This window comes from Cupressus sempervirens, chromosome 2 (genome assembly GCF_028749045.1).
Source record: "Cupressus sempervirens isolate cs-2001-9-10 chromosome 2, ASM2874904v1, whole genome shotgun sequence".
NCBI lineage: Eukaryota > Viridiplantae > Streptophyta > Pinopsida > Cupressales > Cupressaceae > Cupressus > Cupressus sempervirens.
Window position 1 is genome coordinate 155,593,289 of NC_143119.1, and position 21,428 is coordinate 155,614,716.

General features: G+C 35.6%; 1 pseudogene; it reads left to right on the forward strand.

Moving 5' to 3' along the window:
• Positions 1-7,092: 7,092 nt before the first annotated feature.
• On the forward strand, positions 7,093-7,765 carry LOC149571514 (dehydrodolichyl diphosphate synthase CPT3 pseudogene; annotated as a pseudogene).
• Positions 7,766-21,428: the final 13,663 nt, after the last annotated feature.

Below are 21,428 nucleotides of genomic sequence, written 5' to 3' on the forward strand. Positions count from 1 at the left end.
AAAGTAAAGATATATGATCAATAGTAAAACTACAGAAAAAGAGGGAGAAATAGAAAGTGGCAGGAAAATGTATGTAATTTTGATGGTAACTAAGTTAATCAAATGATCAGTTTGCTTTGCCATCAATGCCAAAGAGGGAGATTGTTGGAAATGATTGAAAAAGATCATGAGGGAGATTGTTGGAAATGATTGAAGAGATAATACATAAAAAGTAATGGAACTGGTAAAGAATGTTCTCAATCATTGTTTTGTCATTGATGTCAAACTTGCTACTTGCAAGAATGACAATTGCTTTAATGATCCAAATACTATCAATTGATTGATTGACAAGGAGGAGGCAATCAATAAGATGTAACTAAAGTACCTAGAGAAAGGTTCAAATTATGATGTTGTAATGAAATACAAGGATCAACTAAGCCATTGATGAAAAAGCGTATTGATGACATACTCTAAGACACAAAGAATGGGCACACTAAAACATATCAAAGATGTAAGGTTTTAGCTAAGTTATTTGTAAAGTCTAACTAAGTTCATTGGAGAGAGAGAGAGATCCAAGTAGAAAATAAGTGCCGAGTAAATATCAAGTGCTGAGCAGAAAATAAGTGCCAAGTAAATGTCAAGTGCCGAGCAGAAAATAAGTGCTGAGTAAATATCAAGTGTTGAGCATGAAACAGGTGTCGAGTAAAGATATAGATGTCAAGCAAGATGCAAGTGCCGAGTAACATAGAACAAGCCGAGTATCAGTAAACCAATAATGCCGAGTTGCTGCATTATTTTGAAATCGAAGATTCGCTAGATCTGAGAGGACAAGGTTGTTACCTAGAAGTTTGTAAACCAGATAGAAGATAAGAGTGATGAGCTGGTGGCATAGAATACCATGTAAAAAGGTTTTTAGGGAATACAACTAGATGCTAGACAAGGTTTCTAGATGAAGACGAAATATGGGGTAGATACATTTTATCCCACCTAAACCATTGAAACCCTAAAATTGGAGAGGGAGAATTGAGCGGGAAAGATTTTACAGATTTCTATTTAAGAAGTCATAAGGTCACGAAGCAGAAGTGTGGTGGTGAGAAAGTATGAAATCATGAGTTGCTAAAGAAAAGTGTTGAGGAGTAAGAGAACAAAGAATACTCTGTTTCGCTGGATGACCACAGATATGATTGCATTGGTTTGATGAGTAAAGAAGAATCAAGGAAACAAAGCTTGAGAGGAAGACAAGCTAACAGAATTGAAGTGATTAAAAGCCAAGAAAAGGATTGAACTAAAGTGTGATCTGTAATCTGCAAGTTATGTTGTAAGTTGAATCAGATCAAAGCTATTGTTGTTACTTTCTAGCAATTGTAACAGTTAAGATAAAACCTATGGACTTAGGTTGGTTTAATAGCCATGTTGTAAATCCTTTAATAGGGTGACATTCCAAGTGAATTTTCCAAAGTCCTTTAACCAGGCCCATTCCTAATAGTTTGGTGAAATCCTCTAACAAGGTCACATTTAACAATGTGTTGGAGCCTTTAACAGGGTAGGCTTTTCACAGGGCAGACCATCAGAAGTGGTTAAAATCAATTGCACAGTTATTTTGTGGGTATCATCCCCACCCCATTTTTACCTTCTTATTCCTGGAGGGTTTCTGGGTTATCAAATTCTTAGTGTTATGGTGTGATGAATGTTTACTTTTCTTAGTTGTTTCAATATTTAAATTGCATGCATGATAAGTTCAATTATGCACCATTAAGGATTTGTAGAGAAAACAGAAAAAGTTTTATTAGGCATTTGGACCTTGAATAACTGATTCACCCCCCCCCCCCCCTCTCAGTTATTCTAGAGAATTATAACATGTTATTGTTGATAACAAAAATAGGCCACACTGAGTAAGTAGATCTCGTCTCTCCAAAAGGATTGACACTGTCTGCTGCTAATGAAAGCTTGAGATTATGAAGTTCTTCTTTAAAGTGTGGCCATTTTTTCTCTATTTCCTTAAATGTCGAACCATCTACAAGCATTCACATAATGTCTTCTTGACTTCTATTGCATGCATGGTAATCCATAAATTGTCCCAAGCTATTGCACTTGAATAATCGTTGCAGACGTGGAATAATGGGAATATGTCGAAGAACCTTGCGAGGCACCTTTTTTGTTAATCAATCTGACTGATATCTACTAATATGACAAATAGGGCATTGTGTTGCAAATTCATGTTGTTTATGATATATAATATGATCGTTCGGACATGCATGTATTGTTTGATACTCCATTCCAATATCTTTCATGATGGCAGATAATTCTCGGTACAAACAAGGTAGAATTTTTGATGGTGGTAACAAACACTCACCTATCAACCTACGACAAAAATATAATTTGTTAATTTAAAGAATATTAATTGCTATACGAACCCAATGTTAATTGTAAGGGAACTACGAGTAAAATAATGAAAGAAGATGGCATACCTTAACATACATGTCATTGCTACATTGGATAAACCATTCATAACCTTCAAGTTCACCAACAACAATACAACGGCAAGAAGAGTTGTTTTGGAGCCTTCATACAGGGACTTGTGTGCCTTCTCAAGTATAGGTACATCAAGCTCTAGATCAACATCATCGTCATCATCATCTTGATCATCGTGATCTTCATCATCATGGTCTTCTTCCATGGTATCATTACCTTCTACTTCAATATTTGCACCTCCATGTTCCCTCATTTGGAAATCCGCATTCTTCAAATTGTCATGGTCCATAACATGAAACTCAGGGATGTTGACCTATATGAAAATGATGACCTTATATTAACCATGACCATGATGTCATCATCAAATCATGTCTTATGTAATTTATAAACTATTAAAATACATACCAATGGACGATATTTGTTTCCCCCTTCAATGTGACCATGTTGCCTACAATGTTGATCACCTATTGTGATTAGATATCTTCGAATCTTTAAGCCCTTACAAATTTTGCAAGGACAATAACATTTTCCATCACCTTTTCTTTTTAAGTTAGACCACAATCTAGCAATTCTCTCCCTATTTTTTTTGTGTGTTGATATCATCAGACATGGTCTTTCTGGAATGGAATGACTCATTAGTGGAAGAAGGATGATTTGTTTGCAACTTGCAGATGGAGTAGTAAGAGGAAGACACATATAGAAATGAATACTAAAGTGAGACAAATAGAAAGAGGTATAGATAGAGAGATAGATTGATAAAGAGATAAAGAAGTATAGAAAATGAAAAGAAACAAATACTTAGTTGACCTTCCATAACTTAGAGGACCAAATCTTTTCTGATTAGTTTAACATAGATTGATGAACAGAAAATTCATAATAAAAATCTGATTTTTTTCCACACTTGTTCAAACCATATAATGAATGACAAAAAATGAATTGTATATGAATCACTCCAAATCCTTAGCTTTTAATATGCTTCATAGATGAGATTGCATTGTATGATTTGAACAAGATGTGGAGAAAAATGAAATGACAAAGTCACTCCAAATCCTTAGCTTTTCATACGCTTCATAGATGAGATTGATCATGACTCTATTGATGATTTGGAGTGATAAGGATACAAATAGAGTGTAGTTTCTTTGTAGGCTCATGATTTTTAAATCATTTTGAAGGTCACTATGTTGGAAAAGTTAGAACCAAAGCAGTGTATGGAACAGTCAGAGCTTTAAGTAATATATGAGATCTAAAATCACTTGTAACATCAAACAACCACTTTGATATGGCTTAGAGAACCTTAAAATCCAAACATTATAGGGAAGCATCCAGCACAAACCAAATATTTTTCACATACTTTGCATGGATGATAATTTTACAAACTTAGAGACAAATAAAGCTCACTTAACCTTGAACAAAACTAATATTTTTTCTTCAAAAGTAATGAAGATAGTAGAATACCCAAAAAACTTAACATAGATTTGGTTGAATTTAACAAGAAGGTTCTAAAGACCATTCATTAGAGAAATCAATTCAAAGGTGATGTCTTGTTGCATATGGTAAGAGAATTTCACTTTCTAAAAGAAATAGAATGCTTACTAGCTCAGTAACACATTTTGATACAAAGAATTATAGTGACTAGTCAAAATATTAATATGCTCAATTTGGTATTATATGTCAAATTTTATAGTGCAACTTGACTTCGAAAGGCATAGGTACTATCTTCAGTTTCTTAGCTCCTTTTATTTAAGTAGACTTTGATGCAATGAAGCTTGAACTCTATTTTGAAAAGAAAAGAGTTGTTGATTATTTAACTTCCGCTAGTGCCACTTATCCAATTTATATAAAAAGAATACCATCAATATTTGATAATAATTTCCACGATAAGTTGATGTAAAAAGAAGTAGAACGAAACTATAGTAATAGTCCAGATTGAGTTGAAGACAAATTTATGGTATTCATTGATTGTGAAGGATATCAAAATCATATATTATAGTTCAAAATTTTGAAATAGAAGAAGATGTGAATGTTAATTTTAGTTCTAATCCAAGATATAGTTCCAAATATTTTTAATGGTTATATACATACTCTTGTCAAGAAATAAGGTTATTATTTTTAAAATAACATTTAATCTTCAAAGCCACCCAAATGAAAACAATATTTTGGTCTTTTTGTTTCAATAATCCAATTATCCAATGAGCAATCATATCATTAAAAGCTTCATTACAGTATTTATAAAGGTCTTAAATTTTGTCAATTACAATCTTCCATAGATAGAAAAGAAGTTACCAATTGCCCAACCTAGATAATTTTGTTGAAGGAGATCTATGTTGTGGAACACTTCCAAGAAATGCAAGTTACACTTCAAAACAAAAAAAGAAACACAAAGTTAGATGGTACTTTCTGCTTCTATAAATTTCATTTAATCCTAATATTAACATAAAATAGAACGAGTTTAAATGACCATAAACAAATTGGCTTTAGAAACTTTCATTAATTCTTGAAAATTTTTGAAACATGAAAATTGAAACCTAAAGTAACATGAATATTTGGACTTAGTTATCAAACCTTATTTTAGTACCATATTGAGGACTCCAAGAGCCTTACAGCAACCAAGGAGGGTGGAAGTAATCCACCATTGGTAAGAAATAAAGATTGCATGTACATATAGCCTCAATCAGAGAGGATGATCTTAACAAGAACATCACATAAGAAATAAGATTAAATATTAGAAACAGCGATAAAAAACTTCAGACTAGCCATTATATCAAGCCATCATTTGGATAAAAAAGTGGATCATCACATACACAAAATTGATGAACATCAAAAACAGTGATGAGCATATTACTTTTAGATTGATTTAAATCTCTATATTTGATTGATATAATATAGAAATAATATTCACAACTCATCCATTCTTCTCACATCTTTGAATTATAACATAGTGATCAAACTTAGATCAATACAATCTCTATATATATTATAAATTCAGATCAGTCCTTGCCATATCAATGAGTATCTTGCAATGGCTTTATCCGGATTCTAGACTATCTCCATAAATCAACATTTTTAGCAAAGTCAAATCAGATATTGCAATTGTTCATTCAATCCATATATTTGCTGATCGATATCTATTTTCCCTTACAATTGCAGATCAATATGTATTATATCAGTGATCATCTTGAACAAAGCATTTTGGATATAATGTTTAAAAAGTTGAAATTTGTTGATTAAAGACTTTCTTCATCACCCACATTGTTTATTGATTTCGGATCAAAAGATTGTATTAGAATTATTTTTTGGCAATAAAATCTTGCAGATTAGTCTTCAATATTATCAAGGCAGCAAACATTTCATGTAAGAAGCCTTCATGGCTCTAACTACTGAATTGACTATGGTTGTTTTTGGTTTTTATTGCTTTCCATTTTTTTGTGTTTTTGAGATGGTTTAACATAAAAAGCACTACATGTGCTGAATTAAAGCTTCTAAAAATTAACACTTGTTCTATTGGAAATTAAAGCACTAATTTTTCATTTATTTTTCCTATTTTTTGGTGTAGAAAAATTAATTTTACTCCCAGCAAAATTGGCACCGACCAATAAGAATTCATAATTTATTGTACCAAAATTGATTTAAAAAATAAACCAATTTTAAAAAATAAACGAGCATTGAAGAATAGTTTCCTTTAAGGAAAGGGAATCCAAATTAGACATGTTGATGGCATATTGCATTGGCTTGAAGACAACTTGTTAAAAAACAAACAAGTTTTAATCAATTTGGGTTGCTTGAAAGAAACAAGAGCTCAAAATGGGTCAACAAAATATAACAGATTAGTTAAGGAAGAATAATGTGAAGAAATCAAATTAATTTAAGGAAGAATAATGTGAAGAAATACTTTGCGGAGAATTATCTTAAGATATTCAATAATGGTTAGCACTTATCTTGACTAATTGTAGGAAATTCAAGCATTGTTAGGCAAGTTGATTGACAAGAGATTTCTCTTAGGAAATTATTACTTTGCATAAAATCTGATCTACACCAAGAAGATGTTTTCTAACCACTATACACGCCATAGTTATCTCCTCCATGTTCATTTTTATATAATGAATGACATTTCCCATATCCTCTAATAAAATGATTTCTATGTGAGTTGTAGTGAAACTTCTAGAATTCAATCATTCATGCAAAATTAAGTCGCTCGTTGATATAGAACATGCATAACATGTGAAGTTCTTTATATCTATCTAACACATGAGATTCTCTAGCAATGGTTCAATGACCTTGCTTTTTCATGATAATTTAGGTATCAACAAAATCGTCCTATTTCATTAATTTTTTGAACGAATATTATTAAAGAATGCACAAAAGATAAATAGGAACTATCACATTTATGGTGGCTGTAGATTGAATTATTAGTTGAGGTATCAAAAATTTGTCAATAATTTCTTTTAAGGCTAAAAATGACATAGAATAGAACTTTAAAGAGAGATCTAGAACCCAATTTTCATAAAAATAATTAAAAGATAAGATAAGCCAACCCTAATTTTTCCATCACAAATGATTCTATGGTACGTAATTAAAGACCCACAAGAAAAAACTATTATATATTCCTTCATTATGATCAAGAAAAGCCACCCATAATCAAAGATGACAAGTTTAACAGCATTCCAATCCTTCAATAGTTCTTACTTGCAAGAAAGTTTTGCATTTCTTGCAAATTCAATGAGAGAATTGTTTAGGAGATTTCTATTATGATCTGTTTCAGTAGGCCCTATTCCAAAGCATGTTGCAATCATAATGGATGGCAATAGGAGATATGCAATGAATAGAAATATGCAAAAATGGAGGGGCCATGAATATGGGTATAATAGCTTGATGCATACTTTGAGAGATTGTTATGAAATTGGTATAAAATGTGTGAGTGTTTATGCTTTCAGTATTTGAGAATTTCAAGTGCTCAAAGGAAGAAGTTGAGACACTTATGAATTTAATGAAGGAGAAGCTTGATCTTCTTGTTGAGAAGGAAAGCATGGTTAACAAGTATGGAATTAGGGTTCAACTTATAGGAGATATCAGTCTTTTTCCTCAGAATGTGAGAGAATCAGTAGAAAGGGCCATGGTTTTCTCTAGCAATAATGATAAGGCTATTATGAATATATGTGCTCTTTATACTAGTACTCAGGAGATTGCTAAGGTTGTTGAAGATGTTTTGAAGGAAGGGGATTTGGATGGAAAGAAGATTAGTGAAGAGGATATTGCAAAGCATTTGTATACTGCATCTATGCAATACCTAGGAAGCATCTTAGATTGTAAATATTAAGTCTATTTTAATTTTCAACTCTTCTTCTTCATTATTTCATAGAGAAAAAAACTCGTTACGATCAAATAGCATACCCGAGTAGTGGAAGAAACCCTTTTAACATTTGTTGCCCAAAAAAGAAAATTAATAATATAAAACCCTTCACCAATCAGTAGTAAAAACTTCAAGAGATGATACCAAACCCTGTTGTAGCCCTTGGCTTCTTATAATGTTGCATTTTTCCCTTACCTTTGATGGTGGTAAGTCTTCAAGTGGCCCTATATGCTCAAATGATGCTCCAATCGAAATGCCCTCCACTATGTGAAATGCTAGAATGGCGCTCAAGCAAAATGCCCTCCACTATGCCCTCATGCTCTACCCCTCCTCGAGCACAAAATCAACAAGCTATTCAAGTCTCTCATCTCTACTAGAGTTGCACTTTTGAACGTGCTTTCTTCTCAGTGACTTACTCAATGCCCAAGAAATTATTGATGAGGCAGCTAGATTGGCCTTTTAAACTGTCTAGGGCCTCCAAAATTCATGTCAGATATGTGTATCGACACTACTTTGAGGATTCAACCTCTTCTCACTATGCGAAATTCTGGAATGGTGCACAAGTGAAACCCTTGACATTAACTTGCTCAAGTGAAATGTGAATTCCATGCCCTTTTTTTTTGTCTTTATGTTGTCGTGTGCATCGCAATTGAGACCAACAATAATTGGTCGCAATTGAGACCAACAATAATTGGTTGCAATTGCGACCAACACAAGCATGTTATTAAAAAAAAAAATTAGTTTCCTTTATAATCGACCAACCAAGCCATTTAAAAGAGTTGGTCGAAATTTAGGGTTAAATGCACTAGTGTGGGTATTGGATGAGAAAATGTGAAGTATGCATTTGGAAGAAGTTGGCAGATTTAGAGTGAAGTGTAATGGAAATGAATAAAAGAATATGAGTTCTATGAAGTAAATAATAATATGAGTAATTGAAGAAATGTGAGAAGTAGAAAATAAGTCATTTGGAGCCTATTATCCTTTGACTATATAAAGATAAGTATTGAGGTAAGTTTTATTATTAATGATCATTTTATAAATATTATCTTCTAAAGTTTAGATAAATATTATATGGGATATATAATTTGATAATATATGTGGTAATGAATTAAGTATAATTGCATTATATATATTCATTCAAAATGATGTTTAATATATGTTAAAGAGATTCAATATGGGAGTATGCAAGGAAAATATTGAGTATTATATTAGTCTCTCTCTTAATTATATGCACTAGAAGAGCTATTTGTCTTGATCTTTTCCTCCGAGAATGTTGTTGCAAAAAAAGGGAGATTGAGATTTAGAGGGAGAATAACATTTCATTTGAGGAAATCTTGAAAGAGAGGGAGAAGACTGAGGATTCTATTGGGTTAACCTTCAATGAACCCAATCTTATTGATTGAGAGGGAGTAAACCATGTTGAGCTGGTTTCTCTAATGTTCAATAAGTTGTCACAGTCATGAGGACTGTGACTATGTATGGGTCTATCCCCTGTGTGCATCATGAGGAAGTGATGACTTCCAAATGATAATCACTTGTATTTGGAGAAGTTGTTGTAAGGTAATGATCTTACAATCAACTTGTATTTTGAGATCTAATAAATTGAGTAAATGGTGAATGTCTTGTATCTCAACATTCTGGGAGGCCATTACTCTTAGAGTACTTGGTGAATATCATTGATATTCTGGGAGGCCAATACTCTTGATATCAAATGTGGTATCTAAAACGTTTTGAGTAAGTGGTGAATATCATTGATATTCTGGGAGGCCAATACTCTTGATATCAAATGTGATATCTAAACATTTTGAGTAAGTGGTGAATATCATTAATATTCTGGGAGGCCAATACTCTTGATATCAAATGTGATATATAAACCTTATTTTTGAGTACTTCATGAATATCGGATGCTGATATTCTAGGAGATCAAGACTCTTGATATCAAATGCGATATCTTACCCTGAGTTTGACTAATTGATGAATATCATATGTTGATATTTTGGAGATCAATACTCTTGGTATCGTATGCAATATTAAATTGTGAAAAACATCCGAGATATCCTTATATTACCAATAGTGTGATATTTTTTTTGTGTTTATCCTCCCTTGCTAGTGGGCCACTATCCAATCAAAGTTGGTCATTGCTAATGGTAGAGTTGAGATTATGTTGAGTTTTGGCGTTAGCATTGCCTTTACAATAATCTACTAGCTTTTGCAATTCAGCAAGATGAGTTTTGAGATCATCAAGGGGAGACACCTGGATATGAACATCCTTAAAATATTGTATTATGTCAAATGAGGATTGAGGCTTACCATTTGGATCAAACCTTGACTGCTCTTTTTCCATGATGAGGAAGTCTATGCTCTAGTTGCAGCTAGTGAAGGGCTAGTGTTTGTGTTCTGAGAAGGAACAAAGTTCACTAGATTTTTCTCTCTTTGATTTCTTGTGGCCACGATCATCTGAATTTCATCTAAGCTGGTGAAGCAGTCTCCTCCAATCTTTGAATCCAATTCATACTCGAAAAAGAATTTTCTAGAATCACCAAGGGGGGCAGAAATGTCTTCACTTTTGGGTTCCTCAATGGTTAGCTCATTAGTAGTGAGCTTCTTATATATGTTCATTTCTGGGCAAGAATCACCATCGTGATCAGCTCATAAAAGAAAAATGCACATATTTTGCTTCTTGGGAGGTGCCTCAATAGCAAGTCTTTGTTGAGCAAATGGCAATTGCAATGGTCTACCTTCGTGAGGCCTTCAGGCAACATCTTGATATGGTTGTTGGAGCAAAGAAATGGGCTTTCCCATTTGTCTCTTCATGGAAATCATTTCATTATAGAGCTTTTGAAACATTGCTTTAATATTATTAGTAATACCATGGCCAGAGCTTATAGAGGCTCCACTCTGAATCTCTCTTTTCTATTTCTCGATTGTTATCAAATTGTCCTCCAATTTGATTTCCAAGGTCTAAGCAGCTAGCAAATTAGCCACATGTGCATGCCTAATTTGAAATATTATGTCAGGGGGCATGGAGCTAATGAGGAACATCTTCTGGTTATCAACAATAGGTCTACTTGTAGCAAAATCCATACTGACCAACTTATTGAATTTAGCAATGAAGTCTCTCAGAGGAACACTAGGTTCTTTCTTTATTTGGGTAAGTTAATTCAAGAGAGTATGTTCATCTTTTGCACTCTTATAGTGTGCTTCACTCAGGTCATGATACATTCCACCGAGAGATGTTGAAACCAATCAGTTGCATTGTCAACCAAGGTTTCCACAAACATCCTCACTGCTACATCGTCATGTTGGGGACAAACAACATTGCATGCTGCAAATAAATCTGTGATGTGCTCATCAACAGAGACCTTCCCATCACCATTGAATTTGGGAAAATTCTTTTCAGAAGCTCTAGGGAGTTCATTATTGGCAGCAAGTCACAAAGGGCCAATAATGTTACCCCAGGGAATAGCCATTAAGGTAGGGAGTATTACTGGTATGGCCTAAAAGATGACTGCAATAGGGGTAATTACTCTATGAAGAGTGAGGGTGATGGGATTTGAGTGTGAAAAATAGGAGGCAAAGATGAATGGCTACATATCTGAGAAATAGGGCAAGGTGGCAAAAAAAGAGCACCATGGATACCTTGATATGCCAAATCCCAAGAGCGAGTTCTCCCTCTTCCAATCGGATCTTCCAATATAGGGAAATCAGCTCTCTACAATTCTTTGAACACAACAACTTGCCCTTTATCGCAGCGGGTATATTTAGCATCTAGGGTGAACTATCTAAGTTCACAATGGGCACACTTCTCTTTATCTTATTTCCCGTAAAACTCCCTCCCAATACTCAACATTGGCTTCCTCTCTTTCAAGGGCGAAGCTTACTCCTCTATATTGGTCAAGGGACTTTTGGCTTTTCTAGGCGAGGGTATTCAACTGATTTATTATGTCCTCTTGTTCATCCTAGAAATTGACATTAGGTTGCACTACTAGGATTTGTCCCTCATAAGACAACACCATTTCTCCTTATGAGTTGTTATTCATGACTCAACTATTTGAGTGTCGCGGAGATGATTTCTAAGTTTCTCAGCAAAGCCACAAATAGACTTACTTAAGAGAACTTAGGATGTATGAGTATCTTCCCCAATAGAGTCGCCAAAAATTGTTGGTTAATAGTTTGTCTTTCTTATCTTTTTGGTTTATACCTTGACTACTAACTTACCCAATGGCCTGTGAAGGACAAAGAACTTAACAACAGAATGGGTCGATGTAGTAATCTATCAAGGACACCTGAATTGAAAGTTACAACTCCCTTTTGAATGCAAGATATGCAATGAATTTTGTTTTTTGGGTTTTGGGGGTATGCTCTTAACCAGAGAGCAAACGAGGCAAATACCAAGTTGCTCAACACTTTAAACAACGTAAGAATTTAAAAGGGGGACTAACTCACAACATGCAATCTATTCTGACCTAAAATGCAATGAATGGAAGCATGCATCAGCAACTTTTCCAGTAGGAAGAAAGGAACAGATGGCAAAATAGGTAATTCCTAGATTACACATATAGTTGATATTTTGACAATATCTAGATTGTCTATCTCTCAGCTACACCACACACTAGTTTCAGGCTTCCTTATGCACTTAACTATACTAAACACACAAAGTACAATGTACACAACATAGAGAACAAAAGAGATGCTTATGATAAAGAGAGTAAGACATACAATCTATTGAACAAAGGAAACAAAGCTAGGTTCATTCACATTCATTCAGTTCTCAACATTAGCACATTCATTACATACACTATACTAAAATTAGATGAACAACAAAACTAGAAATGGACTCAGAGTCACACGTAATAGTCCCAGCTACAAGGGTTTTCCCAAAAGTATTTTTTGTCGATCTTATTAACATCTTAAAAGGTTACATTTGTAGGCCTTCTCTATTACAAGCTAGGGTTGTCATTGCACCAAAAGATTGACCTATTAATGCTTGATACAACCAATAGACTTATAGAACACAAGAGGCAATTAAGCCATGTCACGAATCTCAAAGGGGAACATTGGCGGTTAGTCCAACAATCCCCCCCCTCAACGTTACCCGAGGAGATTCGAACCTGTGACCAAGTTATGATACCACTTCTTACAAGCTAGGGTTGTTGCACCAAACGATTGACCTATTAATACCCGATACAACCACTAGACTTATAGAACACAGGAGGTGGTTAAGCCATGTCACGAATCTCGAAGGAGAACGTTGGCGGTTAGTCCAACATTCTCAAAATGGTTGTTTACAGTGGATGGTTGCTTCGTAGAGCATCTCTAAATAGAATAGACTAAAAATAGGGCAAGCTTTAGTCATTGTCTGTTACAGAGACTGACAAAATGCCAATGGCTACAAAAAGAGAGAAAAGGGGAAGAATGATAGATGTCTAGAAGAGCATTAGAACATCATCTCTTCTTAGGTGTAACTGATTTGTCTCTATAGGCTTTCATGGTGTTAGTTACTTTGTCCAGTTCTTTGACATCTGAAATGATGATGTTGTCAGATCGAACCATCTAGTAGTTGTGCATTTCAGTCAATTCATCTATTCCGGAGACCCTTGACTGGAATTTCTCTGATTCTCTCCTTATGATTGCATCCACTACTGAGAGTTCCTAGATCTTGGACACTTGAAAGTTGAGTGGCTCAACTACTTCATCAACAAATGGCAAGAACTTTGATTTCATTCTCTCAATGTCCATGAGCTTACCATTAGTGGACACAAAGGACACTATGTGCAATATCTTCAAGTATTGGAACAACTTCTCAATGACCTTCTGCACCAAGTTGTGTACATCCTTGAGCTCATTTGCAAACCTTGTGAGCTTTCTATAAAAAATTCCAGGGATTGTTTCTAATGAAACAGTGACTCCTTGCATGTCTTCAAAATCTCATGAGTAATGGCCACATTTGTCTTCATGCCAATTACTTCTTGTAGAAGGGCAAATTTCTTTGTTAGCATGTCTGCTGCCTTTTGTATGGTTGTCTGATGATTTGAAGTTGCTTCCTTGAGCTTGTGAGCATCCAATACTAGGCTTCCCAAGTTTTCAACTAATAAGGGACCTTGAGCTTTCATCTGATCAACCCATGCTCGGCCAACCTACCCGAATTGCTTTTCTTGCTACAGTTTTAGGAGTAAATTCTTGTTCTCCTCTGCATTCAAGTCAAATTGACTCGAAGAAGTGCTCCTAAGTGCAGACCTTATGTATTCCACCAATTCTTTATTCGAGGCCTTCAAGATTTCCTTCTCTGCCCTAAGCTCTTCCATCTTATCTTCGATTTTTTGATTGGTAGACTTCCACATGTTCACCATGGAGTCGTGAGCTGGGATGCCAAGATCCATTGTGTTGATCTAGAAGTCATCCTTGGAAAGCTCGTGAAATTTTTCTTCCCTTTGTGGCTCAACGATCTCTACTAGCATATGACTAGTTGTTGAATCTATAGCCAGTCCAGCCATTGTCTTCTACTTCTTTGCCTTCTTGGATGGCTGAGAAGAGGTGACTTGTGTGATCTAGTCCTTTAATGGAGTTTCTTCCTCATATCTCCTCTTCTTCCTATCAATGGTCTCTTCGAGCCATGACTCTGTAGAGAGAACATTGATAGCGGACTGCAAGGCAGTGGGATCAAATAGCTTCCTCAGAATCAAGGGAGTCTACTTACTCTGAGAAGCAACAGGGAAGGCAGCGACCTTAGTTATCAAAAGGGCTAAGGTATCTCGTTGCTAAGATGCATCTTGTTCATGGCCATCCATGGGGTTGGTGTCACCATCCAAATTGATGACTTGGATAGGGGAAGATGGCTTGGCCAATAATTTTTCTTGTTCTTTCCCCTTATCCATGTCATCCTGCTTCTCCCCAGCCTTCTCGATGTTTGGAAGAGAACCAGCTCCGCAAGTAGGAGTGAGTGGCACATTCTTTCCTAGAGGTTGGTCTCCACCTTGACCAATGAACTATAATGGCCCTGTAGATGTCGATGTAGCAACTATGGTAGTGGTTGTTGCGGTTGACTGGGCAACTCCACGTGATACTCCACCTGTAGATCCAGTGCTTCCAGTCCTTTTCTTCCTCGCTTGGGTCCACTCCACCCATTTATCTGTTCTCATGATTATCCCCTACATAAGAACCTCCATAGTGTCAATGACTAGACCTGGAGGTGGGGTAGACAAAATTGGGATGCCTTTGATTTTCTCATAGGATGTGGGGTGCATGTAGGCTTCATCATCTACAAGGTCAGAAACATCAATAGAATCGTTATACAATTTAATCTTGTTAATGGTTAACCAAGGCCAAAACCTCTCCCAAGATTGGTACCAGTTGAGACACACCCAAACAAAAAGTCTTCAATATCTGGTACATGCATGTAAGCATATCCCAACTTCAAGTGATCCCTTACAAAGTTAACTGGATCATATCGAGGCCTCAGTACCTCATAGTCTAACAACTTAATTTTGCTCTCAAAGCTCTTCACCAAAGTTCAAGCATCTGATTTGGAAGCACATGAATACGGGCCAACCACAATGGGAAGGGTCTCGGCTATCTTTTTCACCTTCAAACACGAGGTGTTCACTTCAAGGATCTACTGACATTGTTTGACTAGAACCACCTTGTCTTTTGGATATATTGGCAACCTCTTAGGAAAGTCATTGTAAGCTCCTATCCGCAAATAGCAAAAACTCAAAAACTGGATGAATGAGCATCTGAATTGGCTTATGGCCAAAATTGCCTCTAGCGAAAATCTCCTTTTAGGGTTTGCAATTCCCTACACAACCTCATTCTGAAGGCATAATTAACAGCCACATGCTCCTCATAGCTTCTTTGCAGTTGCAAATGTGGGTAAAATTCATATACTTTGGTGGGCTCATCATAGTTCAAGATGCTAGGGAGGTCGGGCCACAAGTGGTGAGTTGCCAAGGCATAGATCAAATATGAGAACATGTTAAACTACTTGAATCCTCTAGCCGAATCCAACCACAAGGTGAGTTCATCACAGATAATATGTGCCCAGTCGATTTGCATATCCCCAGCACATATTGCTTGTACTAGGAAGAAATGGTGCTCGATGAACTCCAAAATCTCCTCTTTTCCTTTGAGTCTGGAGAGCATGAGGATATCCACAATCTCACTTTTCAAATTTGTGGCAAAAAGGGTCTTTGGCATTTTGCTCTTCTTTGAGCAAGTAGTCTGGAACCATGTCCTTTGCATATATTCTCGTCTAATGATCTTCTTCTCATTGAACATAAATGCAGAAGAGCCAAAATCAACATTACAATGTTGCTCCTTCACAAGAATGCCAAATGTGGATTGCATCAGTGCCTTGTTGATTGAGATGAGAATAGATTGGTCAAGGAATAAAATCTACTTTGTTTTCGAGTTGCATCTCTCAATGCATTCCTTCACTAACTCAGGTGCATGAACTGCCATAGGAAAACCAGTTGCTTCAACCAATTCGCTCTCTTCGATTTTTTGAGTGATTGGGGGGGGGAATGGGTTGAGAATTAAGTCTTCTGTGAAGATTACCCAAAGCGTAGAATTTGAAAGATGTGTCTGTAAGCTCTTAACTCACTCTCTAGGCCAATTAACTTATCGTAACCAACAGGTTTGATTGCCATTTGCTATGATTGCACAGGATACAGTTCTCGATAAATAGTCATTTAAATACTTGAAGAAACCAATTGCAAGCAATTCCAATGAAATAGTTTTAGGAAGTAGAACTTTGTCGCCACTCGAACGAAATTAAGTTTGGCCAACGATTATAATGATAGGATTTGCATTCAATTCGATGAGTAATGGCTATTTAAACTTTCATTTATTTGCATGTAAAATACTAATTTCCCGAAAGCTCTATTACTTTACTTAAAATTATATGACTAAGGATCACTCAACAACACAAATACTTTAGCTTTACGGGAAGTGCTTTAATTCGCCTCAAAATCCAAAATGCAGATATACTTGATAATGTTAACACATGTTGGAGAGAGAGAGAGAGAGAGACTTAGCTTGTATTAGGAAGAAATGGTGCTTGATGAAATCCAAAATCTCCTCCTTTCCTTTGAGTCTAAGGAGGAGCGTGAGGATATCCACAATTTCTCTTTTCAAATTTGTCTCAAAAAGGGTCTTTGGCATTTTGCCCTTCTCTGAGCGAGCGGATTGGAACCATGTCCTTTGCATATCTTCTCGTCTAAGGGTCTTCTTCTCGTTGAATATAGATGCAGAAGAGCCAAAATTAACATCACAATATTGCTCCTTCACGAGAATGCCAAATGCGGATTGGATTAGTGCCTTGTTGATTAAGATGAGAATAGATTAGTCAGGAAACAAAATGCTTTGTTCCTGGATTGTATCTCTTAATGCATTCCTTCATTAGCTCAAATGCATGAACTACCATGGGAAAACCAACTGCTTCAACTAGTCTACTCTCTTTAAGTTTCTAAGTGATTGGGTGAATGGGTTGAGAATTAAGTCTTCTATGAAGATCACCCAAATCGTAGAATTTGAAAGATGTATTTGTAAGCTCTTTTAACTCACTCCCCAGGCCAATTAGCTTATCATAACCAGCAACTCTGATTGTCGTTCGCTATGATCACACAGGATACAGTTCTCAAGAAATAGTCATTTAAATATACTTTAAGAAACCAATTGCAGGCAATTTCGATGAAATAGTTTTAGGAATTAGAACATTGGCACCAGAAGGATGAAATTAAGTTCGGCCAACGATTATAACAGCAGGATTTACATTTAATTCGATGAGTAACAACTATTTTAACTTTCCATTCATTTGCATGTTAAACACTAAATTCCCAAAAGCTCTATTACTTTACTTAAAGTAAAGTGATATGACTAAGAATCACTTAACAACACAAATGCTTTAGCTTTACGAAAAGTGCCTTACTTCACCTTAGAATCTGGAATACAGATATACTTGATAATGTTAACACATGTTGGATAGAGAGAAACTTAGCCTTTCCGCAAAGTCATTTTCTTTCTATTCGAGATCGCAGCACGAGGAATGATCCTCGGATGGTTTGCGCACTTCATCCTTTCACTTTCTGCCTAAAGCTTTTAACACTACATCTCCTTTATATCCGGGTTGCATTTCCATCACTAACTTTTCTGGAAGTATCTTTTGAGAATCTCCGAAGGATATTCGCATTTTAGAGTAACTTGACTTTCTATTCTCAAAACCTCCAGAGAAGTTCCCTTTTTCATTACCTTGGGACGGAAAACCCCTTTCTCAACACCAATTCATGGATTGCAACACAGCTAACAGTGCTTTACCCTTAACCTCGATTTGATGGTCGGGACTACAGCACAGCTAATAGTACTTTACCCTTAACCTCAATTTGATGGCCTCAAAGCTAGGTCTTCGAAAATCGCTTATTTATTATGAGCCCAAAATGATTTATTCAACATCATGATCTCACAGTTTGATCAATGAGTCTGGGAATTTGGCTTAAATTATTACATATTCGAAAGTAGAACAAAACAACTTTGTTTCCATGAATACGCAGCAGAAAACCTATAGACCCGTGTTCCCTCATAGCACTTAATTTTACCTCCACAAATTTTAATGAGATTCATTCTAGCTTCGATTCGTAGCTTAGTAGGCCTTCCTAGCATGACATCATCCTATTCACAACTTTGTTAATCACTATCATGGCTTCACCTTCAAACATGCACTCAATATAGTTCGCTCAAGGGGAAAATCAACTTGAAAGCTCAAAATCCGTGGGGCGTGGAATGTTTGGGCAAGAGCAAAAAATGAAATGCAGAAGAACTTACTTCTCATCAAGAGGATGCCATAACACACCCCACCCACACCTAGATCACCAAGACCCTGCACGCTTTGGAAAACAAAGAAAGTAAAGTACTCAAGAAAGATGAGAAGTGACCTAAAAGATACTTAGACATCACACTTGGACACACTCACTTTCATACTAATGACTTCAACCTTTTAAGGATAATACTAAAACTTGGCAACAACTTTAAGTCACAATAATGGTACAATTTCGTAAGACATGTTGTACATTTAATTTAACAATTATGTGTATTCAATCAACAAGCATGGGTGTTAGATTATCAACTGCTATCACAACTATTAGGACTTGTTCAGATACTAAATCCTCTCCCATGTTTTTTCAAACATACAAATTAGTACATCAAAAGTGTATAAGATTGGACTAAGATTAGACTGAAGGTAATGTGTAGAACTCCTTTACTCAAGAATACATCTATAGGTTGGAACTTCAAATGTGTGTGAAAAAGATCCTAGATATCGCAAAGATTGAACATAGTAGTTAGTGACAAATGATAGAAATGGTTTTGTGCTATCAAGTCTCAGTCTATATTTGTAGCATGCTCATGAAGTTTCTTTGTCGGTTATCTTTAAAATCAGTAGGGACCCTCACAAAAAAGCTTGAATTGTACTGAAGTTATGCTTGATCCTATCAGTTGGCCCAACTTGCTAACAATTTGATTATCACATCAAATTTGACTGATAGTCCAACCCAACTTGATTTCCAAAGCTAAGTTTTTAGAGTGCATACTAATAAAGACATGGTTGGTAGACTTTTAAGGCTCCAATGCACAGGATACTTCAAATAAACACATGGCCAAGGATTAGAATGTTGGTTGTGGGGGAAAGCCTTGTATTTACGCAAGTAATCCTAATAACATTTGGAGAGGGTCAATGTTGCGTGGCCTACAACAGGATCATTTACCCCAAAGTAACATTAAAATGGTGATTCAATGGGAATGATGAAACAGGCTTTATTGCTTTCTCATAATCGTGAACACTACTATGTGTAACTCATTTGAAAACCGGACGCATGTGACCAGGTCTATTATTAGTAACAGACATGCAAACTCATCTGGAATGTTTTATAATGATGACAGTCCGTCTGGCTTAATCACAGAATGGCAAGTTCTGGACTACTGAACAAATGAGTTTCCTCCTGCCTGCTACTCTTGATGCCCAGTCACAATACAAAAGCCTGCAGCAATGTCAAACAATTGGCTGGCTTGCAATAGGTGATAACAATTCGTCTTCACTGCATACTTACTGAGATGCAGATATAGCATGATATTATACTCTTTAAAGTTCCAAAACTTAATCAACTAGTGCCTGTCATACTATTAGTGCTGTAGATGAATTTGCTTGTTCTAATAGATAGCATAAACGTTTCTTCCAGCTATATCAATTTGATTCAGAAGACACCTACTTGAACGTTTGATAACACAATTATTCTATAGCTGCAAATTTATATCACTATCTAAACTAAGTTGCCAATTCAGCTGCAGATGTACAAGCAGGTACGACAATTGGGTGCATGGATGTGTGAATTTAAGTTTCCTCAGGGTTTTAGGTTTTGGATGTGTTTGGGTTCGTTTATACATATGTACACACACAAAAAGAAATGCAAGAACTATACAAAATTAAATCATTTAATAGTAATCATAGTATGATATCTTATCATTGACCAAGATTCTAGATAAATATTTCAATGTCAATTGAGAGTTCACAAATATTGAAATAAGCCATATCATGTACAAAATCAAAATGTAGTTTATTATTCAATGTTCATCAATCAAGATTCAATAATCAGTCAGGATGATAAGACATATGAAGATTCAGGAATCAGTCAGAATCAACATACATGCAGATTGAGTTTAAACAAGATATTTGTGTAAAATCAATAACATATGCTTGTAAAGTTAAGAGATCTTATCAGTTTTTCCTGCGTTGCATAGATATAACTGACTAATAAGCCAGAACAGTGCCTGTGACCAAATTCATCTAATACACTTATTAATGAAGAAAAACCTCCAGCATCAAAATAATAATCAAAATGTAGTTTATTATTCAATGTTCATCAATCAAGATTCAATAATCAGTCAGGATGAAAAGATATATGAAGATTCAGGAATCAGTCAGAATCAACATACATGCAGATTGAGTTTAAACAAGATATATTATATATTTGTGTAAAATCAATAACATATGCTTGTAAAGCTAAGAGATCTTATCAGTTTTTCCTGCGTTGCATGGATATAACTGACTAATAAGCCAGAACAGTGCCTGTGACCAAATTCAACTAATACACTTATTAATGAAGAAAAACCTCCAGCATCACCAATTAAACACTACACATTTATTAGATTTTAACAAATTACTGAGAAACCCGTTTGTTTGCCATCCCTTTTGAATTTTGTAAGGCGTAATTTTATGAAAATTGCATTTCTTGAACAAGAGCACTACGAAAGCACACCTCAATGATGTTTCAAAGCATCCACTTACTAAAACAGAAAAAAAAGTATTTTAATGGATGTGAATGCATCCAGGAAGTTCATCCCAGGGCTGTGGGTGCCCTCTCGATGTGTTGCCTCCAGACACATCCGCATCTGGGGGCCAGAGGAGAGAATCTGGTAACTACGCATCTAAATATGGTAAGGTAAAGCAATATGCAAGGAATCCATCGTAATACAGACTTTTCTGTCCATTTGAGATTTACAGTTCATAAAAACCAATTGGAAAATACTGTATTTGATGTTTTCTGAAAGGTGTATGACATATCACTACAATGACATGCCTGAAGAC